Source organism: Macadamia integrifolia, unplaced genomic scaffold (genome assembly GCF_013358625.1).
Source record: "Macadamia integrifolia cultivar HAES 741 unplaced genomic scaffold, SCU_Mint_v3 scaffold2926, whole genome shotgun sequence".
Classification (NCBI taxonomy): Eukaryota; Viridiplantae; Streptophyta; class Magnoliopsida; order Proteales; family Proteaceae; genus Macadamia; species Macadamia integrifolia.
Window position 1 is genome coordinate 881 of NW_024869065.1, and position 9,593 is coordinate 10,473.

A 9,593-nucleotide genomic window follows, 5' to 3' on the forward strand; every position below is an offset into this window, starting at 1 on the left:
TTCCCCTATCCGGCGGATGGCGACCTCCAGGATCATCTCCAGGGCTCGAAAAATCCTCCATTGATGATCTGCCACTTGATTAGATTCCTTGTATATGTGCTTAAGAATAGAAAGCTCTCACTAACTAAGCATATAAAAACTCAACATAAATGTCTGAACTTGGAGAAATCCTAACTAATCTAATAACTTCAACATCTACTCGTTCTCCTTTGCTAACTTGTGTCTATGAGAGGATTAAGTTTAGGCTCCCTAAGTGTCAAGTCTAAGTCAAAAAGACCCACTTGTAATTCTATTTCCTCCATCCCTTTTGATAGTTGTCATCAGTAAAAACTGGAATGAAAAATAAATAACTTAAGAGAATGACCATCCTGCTAAGGCAGTAATAACAACACAATACATGCCAAATTTTAAAATATAAATCACAATATTAAAGTATGTAATATCATCAATATGTTTTAAAAAAGAGTTATAATTAAAATTGTACCCCATTCTTTGGGAAAAGAATTCACTAGTTCTCTTATTTCATTGTTTTAACTGTGAAAAGAGCACAAACATTAGGAAATTCAATCACCTTTAGGCAAAAGAATTCCTAAGTTAATGTCCCCTCCTAATATGTGAATATTTATTCACAAACTTTGATGACATTACCTTTGAAAAAATGTCACATTTACTATCAAGAAATATACAATTAAATTGAATGTCCACAAACTTTGATGACATCTCCTTTGGGAGATGCCACATTTATTGCTGAGGAAGACACAATCAAATTGGATGTACCACTTTGATGGATTACGCTCAATTATATCATATTTTCCTCATCAAAGATATATCTATATGTATAACATCATATATTTAAATGTGTCACCAAGATAATAAAAACAATACAAGAGTTATAATTGTAACTGCATTCATACCCTTTGCGATAAGAATGCACTGGTTCTCTTGTAAATCCTTATTTACTGTGACAAGAACAATAACTTTCGAGGTCCCCTCACCTTTGGGCTTAAAAACCTTTAGGGTAATGTCATTTTCTTTAACTTTGATGACATCACCTTTGGGAAAATATCACTAACTTTGCTGCCCTGAGGAAACCCATAGAAGAATAAGATGTACCACTTTGGTTGATTCCACTCCACCCTTTCATGGTTCCTTAGAAATGCATTATGCAACCAAACATGTGTGAAAGTTTACATCCAATTTAATTCTAATATATTTATTCAGCATAGAGCGTTCCAAATATGACATGTAAGGACAAAATGCCATTAATTTTCTACCTATGTCATTCATAAATAACTTTTCAATATCATGGTAATGATAAATCAATGTAGAAACATGCATAAATAGAAATACATTTTTGAAGCCGCTATAGAACAAAAACAAAACACTAAAACTGTTCCAAAACAGTTATGGAACAAAAAATCTGGCTGTAATTTTCTTGTATTGAAAGCAACCTAGTATATTGAACATCCACCCACTTGTCGAACCATATAAAATATTTCAGAGTACATAAATCTATCCTCCCACTAACTCGACTAGTCAAATATTTATCTGCAACATCTCAAGTACATGATAAAGTGACATCACGATGGTCAATGGTATTTTATTATTTACAAAACCTTGGAACTCTGAATAGAATTAATTCAAACCTGAAAAAACATCATTAAGTATTATGTGGAGACTGCTCATTACCAAATATGCTGATAGTTCATTTTTTTTTTAAATACCATTTTCCCCTTAAAAATAATGAACTACCGAAATTACCCCCATTAGTACCCAAATCGATTTCGCCACAAACAAGAACGTTGGAGAAGAATGGGCATGAATCTAATCTCTCTCACCGAAATTCAAACGAAGAAAGAAACCAGAAAAACATGTGAGAGAAGAAGAAGACGCATTCAATTGTTTTCATTTGGGTATATCTAGAATTTATGAACAAAATCGAATGCACACACACACACACAAGTTTAAAAAAAAGCCGAACTGAACTTTTACCAGTTTGAAGGAAATCCTCCTCTCGTCTTCCCCAACTAGCTTCTTTCTGGATTCAAATATCAAGAGTACATATATGAATACTCAAATGGATACAAGCTTTCACCATTTAATGTCCATGGCTCTTGATAATTCTTCTCCTCGCCAGGAATCTTGCGATCGGAGAGCAACAGTGATCGGAACCTGGATAGGGAACAAAGCTTTGTTCCATAGAACAGCCAAGGCAAGTGCTCCGCCACTGGAAGCTGCCAACTCGGCCGTCCGAGACCTCTTCTTCAACTGTTGATCAGATGGGATGGAAAGTTCCTGCAACTCTTCGAGGGCGAATCCATCGGGAGTCTCGTATTGAGGCATCGATGTTTCAATCTTCTCGGATTCTTCTTTGGCCATACCGGATATACCGACTTTGCTGAGAAGAGATTCGAAGTCAACGTTGTTTTTAATGGCGATGTAGAGTCCCGTTATAGAGGCACCAGAGACGGAGAAGTGAACGCCCAAAGTGACCTTCCCGTATTTCTTCATTAGCCCCCAGAATCGACCTGTTAGAGTCATTTTGATCGGCGATTGCTAACAGAGATGAATTCAAAAGGTGAGGATTAGGGTTCCAGAGTAAGGAATAAAAAACCAGAGCGAGCGAGCGAGAGAGAGGGAGGAGAAGGTAGAGTTGTGGCTGAGGGCCGAGGGCCGAGGGCCGAGGGGGGCTTTTCTAGGGTTTTTCTCCCACGGGAACGCTCTCACAGTGAGAACCCCTCAATGGTGAGCATCCAGATTGGAATCACTAACTCCATTATTGGGCTCTGCTACCTCTAATATATATACCGACAAGACATCAGCATATATACATATGAATCTACTCGCCGGTGACAGAACTAGCAACTCGGTTGGAAATCGCCGGAATAACGAGTGCAGGTGGGGAGAGAAGGATAGAAGGAAAGAAAGTGACAAAAGAGAGAATGAAACGGTACAGGTAAAGAGTGGGGTATTTTTGGGGTAGTAAGATAATGGTGTTTTTCTCAAAAGGAATAAATTGTCATTTCAAAGCATCACTTAACAGAAACTGACGATAAAGTGTATGAGTCTAATTTAGTGAAAGAGAGGAGGTGTTCTTATAATATTGGCATTCTTCAGGGAATGACGTTGTAAATTACCCTTATTTTTATTATACAAATAATGTTTTTACACGAGCTAGATAGAACGATGCCTTCAGGCAAAATTTATCCCCCATTTTTTTTTTCAAGCATTTATTTTCAAATGGTTATATGCTTTGTGCTTTCAATAAAACATCATTGAGTTTAATTCCCAAGAGGAAGAATCCTACTGAAATGGGACATCTACACTCCATAAGCTTATGCTCAGTTATCTACAAAGTCATTGCAAAGGGCTTGACTAATAGACTGAAACCATAAATGCAGTCCTTAACCAGTCCCACTCAGAGCTCCTTCGTTTCAGGGCATTCCATTTCGGACAAAATTTACATTGCCCACGAGGTCCTAAATCATTTGAAGAGGTCTAAGAGCAAAAAAGGATTTATGTAAAGCTTGACCTATGTAAAGCTTATGATAGAGTAGAAAAGAATTTTCTTAAAAAATCTCCTCCTCAAACTGGGTTTTGCAAGTCAATGTGTACACTGGATTATGCAGTGCGTCACTACGATCGAGTACCATATGAAAATAAATGGTGAGATCATTGGATAAATCACTCCCTGGCGAGGCTCATCCTTTGTCAAGGAGCCCTATCGAGCCAATTCAATCATGTTGTGCGTACTGGAACACTGTCAGGCATCCGCATTAGCAAAGGGGGTCCTTCCATCCACCACCAATTGTTTGCCAACGACTGCATGATATTCTCGCAAGCAGATGGAACTGAATGTGAGACTATAGTCAAGATTTTCCATGACTATGGTCGAGTTTAAGGGCAACAACTTAATGTGGAAAAATCAAGTGTTATCTTCAGCTCTAGAACACCACATCAGGTCCATTGTTTAGCTTCTTCCGTCCTTCATATTAAGGAAGTGACGTCCCATGGAATTTATTTGGGCCTCCCATTGACTTTTGGGAAATCAAAATGCCAAATATTTTCTTACATATCTGAGAGAGTTCAGTCCAAGTTATCCGGATGGCGTGACAAACTACTCTCAATTGCTGGGAAGGAAATTATGATCAAAGTGGTGGCCACAAGCATACCCATTTATGCCATGTTTATCTTCCTACTACTAAAAGAGCTCTGTAAGAAACTCAACTGTATGATCCAAATATTTTGGTGGAAAAACAACCAAGGTCAGGGAATTCCTTGGGTGAAATGAAGTAAGGTTTGCACAAGTAAGAAGTTTGGGGGTGATGAGGCAAAAATTGACTGGATGCTCTTCCCTGCAGTTCCTGGTGCTTTGGCCAGCCTGCACAGAAAAGATGATAGGGGAGAGCCGGACTGACCCGACGGGGGACTCTTCGATGCCTAAGTCAGATCTTTCCACAGCAAATGCTCAAGAGAGCTTTTCTGGTAAAAGGAGTGATTGATCGATCCTGTATGATGGAGGCTTACCTTGATATTTATATGCTGCTGATAGAGAGAAAAGGAAGGGCGTTTGTGGAGAGTCTTGTTCAGGCGTAGAGTCCTTAAGGGGAGTGGCTCCATGATTCTAGGAATATTTCGGGTTCCAAGGCATATTCTGGGAATATTCTCCATTGATCTCGGAGGTGCAAGTCGTGAGAGGGGTGGATGCCTCTGATGACGTGTAGTGGATAGAGTCTTGCCCCTGTGATCAGGGATCACGTCCCTTGAATGTAAGAGTAGATGCGTCCACGTTTCTGGGTGCCTTACTTGACTGTGTCGAGCCGATGTGACAGGTTGGTCGAGCCGAGGTGCCTGGTGGCATGGCCTGCTGGAGGGCTGAGGTGGCAGCACAGCCTGATGGAGGGCTGCGAGATATGGCCGAGGCAGTAGCACAGCCTGATGGAAGGCCAAGGTGGAAGCACGGCTTGATGAGATGCCGAGGTGGCAGCACGGCCTGATGGAGGGTCGAGGTGGAAGCACGGCCTAATTGATGACCGAGGTGGCAGCATGGCCTGATGGAGGGCCGAGGCAATAGCATGGTTTGACGGAGGGCTGAGGTGGCGACACGGCCTGATGGAGGGCCTAGGTAGCAGCACGGCCTGATTGAGGGCCGAGGTGGAAGTACGGTCTAATGAGATGCCGAGGTGGCAGCAGGGCCTGATGGAGGGCTGAGGTGGCGGAACGGCCTGTTGGAGGGCCAAGGTGGCAGCACAGCCTGATGGGATGCCGAGGTGGTAGCACGGCCTGATGAGGGCCGAGGTGGCAGCACGACCTGATGGAGGGCCGAGGCAGTAGCACGGCCTGATGGAGGGCCGAGGCAATAGCACAGCCTGATGGAGGGCCGAGGTGCAGCATTGGTCAGAACGATCCCTGCCCGTGCCGTGGTTGGGAAGAAACACCCTCATCAGGGGGTCTTGGTTTTAGGGACTTCAACTCCTTTAACAAAGTTCTCTTGGCTCATCAATGTTGGAGAATTCTAAATCAGCCTCAAAGCCTTTGGGTCAAGGCCCTCAAATATAAATATTTCTGAAATTATAATTTCCTTGAGGTTGCCCAAGCTAAAAGTAGTTCATGGGGCTGGAAGAGCATTCTCACAGGAAGGGATTGGAAATGGTATGAACACCGACATCTTCCATGACCCATGGGTTCCGACATTACCCACGGCTGTATCACCAACTCTCTCCCCCCATTTAGAGCAGTACCATGTGAATCAACTTATTGATTGGAGGTTTAGCCAATGGAAAGATAACCTCCTTAAAGACATTTTCAGCCATATCGAGGTGGAAGCTATCCAACGCATCTCAGTCCTCTCCCCACAACGGGAAGACAGTTTGCTTGGGATCCCTTCAAAGAATGGTGCATTCACGGTGAGATCAGCTTATTTTATATGTCTATCAACAGACAATGATATTTCCTCCATTCCCTTGCCTTCTTGTCCGGATAAATTTTGTTCCAATATTTGGGGAAAATGGAAGTGGCACCAAAAATTAGATTATTTCTATGGAGATGTGGCCATAATGCCTTCGCAGTCAACAAACTACTCTTTGATAGGCAAATCAGAGAAAGCCCCACTTATCCAATCTGCCATGCAGCAGACGAGTCTATTGATCATGCCTTGTTTAAGTGCAGCTATGCTGCAGAATGTTGGAGAGCCTCACCCCTAAGGCTTGATGTATCTGAATTTCAAGGTTATTGCATCCAAGAATGGATGCTTTTCATTCATTCTTGATTCAAAGATGCTGGTATAACCAAGCCCTGTGCTCTACCACAAATCCACAGATCAGTGTTCAACATCTTCCCATCTCATCAAGTCACCACAACCTCCACAACCACTTCCTCATCTTCACTGATGTGGCTTGGTGTTCATCCTCAATCTTGACAGGAAGAGGAGTCAATATTTGGGATCCAGGGAGCATCTTCTTTGTAGCAAAGTGCAAATCATGAACTGCGTATTCTGCATCATCAATGGAGGTAGAAGCCATCCGCGACGGGGTCCTTCTTGCTCGCAACCTACACATCCAACGATTCATTTTTTACTGTGACTGTCTTCCGGTGGTAGCAGCACTGAACGGTCTTCCTTCATCCCTTGATTGGGCAGCAGACGACCTGGTTTATGATGTTGTGATGCTATGCTCATCCTTTTCCTCTTCCACTTCCGTTTTCTTAACAGGGCACAGAACATCTATGCCGATTTCTTAGTGTTTGGTAGAAGCTTAGAGGGCTCGGGAATTGTAGAATGTGGTCCTCAGGAGACCAAGCCTGAGAGCTTCTTGGACAACTTGATAAAACTTATCACTTTAATCCTCCAGAGGGTAATGATATGGCTGAGTGGACCAGCAGCTTTATTTGGTTTGATCATAGAGTTCACCTTGAATCTGTTTGTCCTTAATGGTGGCATCTTTGGATTGCCTATTCGCATTATTACAGGTCTTCACTCTACCATACTTCTTTATCATTCCAAGTGATTCTGCATCAGAGCTTGTAAATTTCAGAAACAGACCAGCCCCCAATCTCAAGCAACTTCATGCATGAGCATTTGTGAACTTTTGTTTTCAACTCTCTCTCTCTCTCTCTCTCTCTCTGGTGTGTGTGCATTTGTGGACTGTGTTGAACTCTTGTGAACTGTTGAACTCTCTCTCTCACTGTGTTGAAGTCTTGTAAATTGTTCTCTCTTTTTGTCAAAGCAGATCCATATTGACCCCACAATTGCATGAATTAGGTCATACCAAGATTGAATAAGAACTTTTTTTTTTTTTTTTTTTCGTTCATTGGAATAATTTACTTTCCTTTGGCTAAAAATTTTGTTTCCAAATTTTCATTTTATTGATGTGTGTTTTTTTGTGAAGGGTCACTAAAGATTCCAAAGTCGAAATCCGCTAGTTATTAGTCGATAATTGCGTTAATAGATGATCGAAAATCTCTACGAAACTCTTACTTATCCAGTCTTCTATTGATTAAGATTCCGATCCATGCCATAAAATTCATCAATCCATTGGATCTTTGCATGATGGCTTCTAAGGTAGCTTATGAGAATCCAGAATATGTGAAAAACGTTGTCACCAGCTACTGGAAGGTATATTTTATATATCTTTGTCTCTCATATCTTAAAAGGCCTTTTGGTTGGGGTGATCATTTATTAACTCTAGAAATTAATGGTAGTAAGTACCCCCTCTCTTTCTCTCTCTCTCATCAATAGGAAATTGAGTGTCTTACAATAGTTCTAATTCTAATATTATTATGAAATGCAGATGCATTTAGGTGGATTCTATAACTTCTGGAATGGTGAGGTCCTATATATTTACTTTTGTCCTTTTGTGGTTGATGGATTCTTCTGGCTCAACAACTGTCTGTTATTTGGATCGGGGTTCTCTAGAGCATGCTACGTAGTGTAACATTGATCTAAGAGCTAGAAGCCCAAAGACATGCAGCCCAAGATCTAAGTGTACAGCTCAAGGTTATCTCAACCGTTGGTTCTACGCTACACTATGTAACGATTAAGAAGCCACTGAGGATCCGCGCGTTCTTCACATTTAAAAGAATAAAATTTTGATTTGCCAAAAAAAAATTATTACAATACTTTTTAATAAAAAAGTGAATAAAGAGTCTTTACAAATAAAAGATACCCAAGCTTTCATATTTTGTGACAAGGCAGAAAATGCCGTGATGATTGTTGTCGCATTCCGTGGCACGAAACTGTTCAATTTATGGGATTGGCCACCGATATTGACTTTTGATGGCTCAACTTGGGTGAAACGGGAAAGGTATGGTGGTTTCATGAATGCTCTTGGCTTTCAAAAGGATGCAAAGGATTAGGGGTGTCAATTCCTAAACCGAACCAGTAAAATCGATCAGATTGAATCGATAACAATACGGATCGAATCGAACTGAAGCCTTATTGGTTCGGTTTGATTTCGAGTATTGCAACCCCAAAACCAAACCGAATCGCATTAAAAACCGGATGAACCCGAAACCAAACCGAAACCGGCTCAAAACCCGGACTGAAACCGAAACCAAATCGGTAAGAAACCGAAACACTCCAAAATTCATTAAAAAAATCAAAATTTGCATAGTTTTGTATACATTTGTATGGAAAGTCGAATCTAAACTAGACCAAAAACCAAACCAACCCGGTTACAAATCGATTTAAGAAACCGAAGTTCAGCAGTTCAACATGTGGTTGTTTCCTAATGGCTCCATACCGGTTTAAAAAACCGATCCAAACAGAAATGAACCTGATAAATCCAAATCGGTATCAACCCGAACCCAAACCGCACCGAAGCCAACACCAGACCGAAACCGATAAATCCTTAATGGGTCGGTTTCGATCAGTTCCAAAGTCACATCGAAACCGGTGGAATCGGACCGAAACCGCACCAACCCAGACTGTTGACACCCCTACAAAGAATGCTCAGACAGGTTGGCCAAAGGAGAACAAAGGAGATAAGGTGTTAGCATATTACACCATAAAGGAGAAGCTACGACAATTGCTGAAACAAAACCCAAATGCCAAGATATTAGTGACTGGGCATAGCTTAGGTGGTGCACTTGCAATTCTTTTCCCTGCTATACTTTTGTACCACTAGGAAAATTCCATCTTAGATAGATTATGTGGGGTTTATACTTTTGGACAGCCTAGGGTTGAAGATAGGAAATTTTGATATATCATGGAGAAACAGTTAAATGGGACTTCCAGGGTATTACAGGGTGGTTTATAGATATGACATTGTTCCTAGGGTACCCCCTCAATGGGCTCTTTTACCTTTTGTCCACTTCGGAGTTTGTATCTATTACAAAAGCTGGCATAAGGCTCACGTAATTGAGTTGATCTTCCTTCGTTAATTATATAGTTTTATCAATTTATTTTGGAATAGAGTTTTCTGAGTGGGACACAGGGCCTACGCTTAGACAAGTGGGACATGAAATAACCCCTGTGCCCCTCCTGGGGATGCATTCCTCTATGTCCAGGCGTAGCCCTTATGTTTCACTAGAAAATACTTGCCCATTTATTCTATTTTAGGCCATTATATCTAGGTGTTATATGGGTAATTTTCTTT

The 9,593-nt window shown here is 41.2% G+C and overlaps 2 pseudogenes; one reads left to right on the forward strand and one right to left on the reverse strand.

The window, feature by feature from the left end:
• Positions 1-1,874: 1,874 nt before the first annotated feature.
• On the reverse strand, positions 1,875-2,985 carry LOC122067480 (annotated as a pseudogene).
• A 4,485-nt stretch (positions 2,986-7,470) lies between these two features.
• Positions 7,471-9,197, forward strand: LOC122067479 (annotated as a pseudogene).
• The last annotated feature ends 396 nt before the right edge of the window (positions 9,198-9,593 follow it).